The sequence below is a fragment of the Nicotiana tabacum genome, chromosome 17, assembly GCF_000715075.1.
Source record: "Nicotiana tabacum cultivar K326 chromosome 17, ASM71507v2, whole genome shotgun sequence".
NCBI lineage: Eukaryota > Viridiplantae > Streptophyta > Magnoliopsida > Solanales > Solanaceae > Nicotiana > Nicotiana tabacum.
In genome coordinates, this window is record NC_134096.1 from 96693360 (window position 1) to 96696067 (window position 2708).

Consider the following 2708-nt stretch of genomic DNA (forward strand, 5'->3'; position numbering starts at 1 on the left):
TTTCTGCTTTGGTAAAAGCAACAGGTTTTCTGCTCCTGAGAAAATCCGAGGAGATTTCACGACCTTGAAGGTCCCTTTTCTTCCTAATTTTTTTAACTCAATTTTGTTGTTGTTTATTTTCGGAACAATTTGAGATGGTGTCATTAATTCTTTAAATATTGAAATTCGAACGTGTGACATCTACCCAAATAGACAATACTTGATTGAAGTGTTGGTCAATCTTTTGAGGTTTAGATGGAAATTCAGTCATATTTTTTCAAAATGACGTTTCTCTTTTTATGGTAGAGATGGTCTCAGATTTACTTGAAGTAGGTTGCGAACTATTGCCATCTTTCTGGCAGATGCATCACAGCCCATCCTTGAAGATTTTCTTTGATCTTAATCCCAACAAGCAGATATATGAAAAAGGATATGTGCGAATCGTCAACTTAACAAATTATATAAAATCATTTTCACCCTTATTTTGGTTGACAACTTCTAACATAAACAAAATTTACTGTTAATTTTTCCTTCTTTGCAGGCGGACCCATTTAAATACCATGATATCATGGGCTATTTCATTCTTACCGAGAATATTTATGTCGGAAGCTTGTGGGTCCACATATAAAGTTGCTTTGAATTATTTATTTTACACTTGTACTTAAAATAATTGCTCAATGCATAGACAAATATTTGCACCATTTAGATGGCACAACAATTTGTAGCAGAAACTTTTGCTTGATGCCAAATCTGAATGTTCGTGATACTTAAGATGAGCATTAAGATGTTTTGGTCATCGTTGGGCTGAATTTGTAGTAGGTACAAAGTGCTTCTATTTGGTTTGAAGTTGGAAGAAAAGATAGTTTTCAATCAGCAACCATCTTTATCTATAACAAAGATTAGATATACTACAAGTTGTGAATTTCAGAATAAAGTATCGTGGCATAGTCTAATGGTTGGAGGCCTCATATTTATATGATATTTATTGAGGATTATATTTAGGTGTATTCTTATGCCGAAAATCGTTTTGTGCATTGAAATATAAATCAACATTTTTAAAATATCATTTCATGCACTATACTTTTTTTCCTATAATCAGAAGCTGATCATATTCTGCTGACTCTTTTTAAATAGGGAAGGAAAAGGATTGGAACGTCGGATGAGAGCTTTTTGGTGTTTCAGTTTTGCAGGTACACTATCTCAACCATAACATTGGCCCCTAACAGCTATACAACTGCCAAAGCATGATATTGATATGCCAGTTTACAAACTAAAATGCTCATCGCCTTGCCAATTATGCTTACTTCATGTCTTCGTGTGAGGTCTAAGAAGAAATGTTGTGGCACTTCTGTTAGACCAGGAAAACTATTTATCTTTAACCTCCTACTTTTGTCTTTTCCTCTCAATTATTTGGTTTTTGATCTTTCCCAGTTATTGTTTATTTGTTGTGCAATTTGACAGGGTTAATAAAAAATTGTAATTGCTGTCATTTTTTGAATGGTTATGAAAAATTGTATTTGTTGTTCCCAAAGAGATGTAATTGCAGTCAATAACTCATTACAATCAATAGACTTCTCATTTTATAGTGCAGATTATATCACTATTAATCAAGAGAAGAAAATATGTCTAGAGAAGAAGGACCTCTCTCTATAGAGTGGAGAAAACTGGAGCACAAATCTTTCAAAGAAGCGTTGAATGGTCAGCTTTACAGCGGAGTAAAAACTGCTGGAGGAAGGAATCAGATAGAGAACCTTGGTTTTCCCTGTCGAGTGAACATGTCCTACAACAACAACCCAGTATAATCCCACTAGTGGAGTCTGGGGAGGGTAGTGTGTACGCAGACTTTACCCCTATCCTGGGGTAGAGAGGTTGTTTCCAATAGACCCTCGGCATCCTTCTCTCCAAGAACCCCCACCTTGCTCTTGGGGTGACTCGAACTCACAACCTCTTGGTTGGAAGTGGAGGGTGCTGACCATCAGAGCAACTCACCTTGTCGTAAAAAGATATTCTTGAAGACATGTGAAGTAGGTGGCTATATCATGTTTCATAATCAATAAAATTCTTCCACTAACTGGAATGGATGGAGACAAGGAGTACATCAATTTCCAGTACTATCGCAGACTATCTGAATTCCACTTCGACAAAACAGAGACAAATTGGAAAAACTAATTTGTTCAGCCAAAACATGAGGTGAGATGCTTTTAGTTCATCTTGAGTCATTAGCAATATGCACAAGAGAACAAGGACTGTTGCTCCTGCAACCTGCTTTCATTTTTGGGTGAGTGCACCAAAATCCATGTTTACCATTGAAACAAACTCAATCTACTTGAGTGAAAGGTACTGTGAGAAAAATGATAGATATGACTATCGAAGCTTATAATCATCATGCAGTCCAAACAAATGTATATCATTCTATTGCTATCAGAAAAAGCTCATAAACATCATGTAGTCCAAACAGATGTATATCATTCTTTTTTCTAATAAGTGAATGTATATCATTCTTTGACTAACACTCCCAAAATAATATGCATGCAACTTTAATGATTTCTGTTTATAATAAATATTAATTTCATTGGGCAAAAGGTGAATTGTTATGTTGCTCTTGTATTAGTTGCAAATGCATTACCTCCAGTTGGTGTCATATAAAAAAAAAATCTAGAGATCATGCCATCTTACAGACCCATCTAAAGTACTAAGAATCATCTATGGTTGCACGTGATGCTTCAGAG

At 35.3% G+C, this 2708-nt stretch overlaps 1 long non-coding RNA gene across 1 annotated transcript; it reads left to right on the plus strand.

Moving 5' to 3' along the window:
* The first annotated feature begins 440 nt into the window (after nucleotides 1-440).
* LOC107821447 (uncharacterized) lies at nucleotides 441-2491 on the plus strand. Its single transcript, XR_012701345.1, has 2 exons — nucleotides 441-1169; nucleotides 1566-2491. It is a non-coding gene; the product is annotated as an uncharacterized LOC107821447 (long non-coding RNA).
* The last annotated feature ends 217 nt before the right edge of the window (nucleotides 2492-2708 follow it).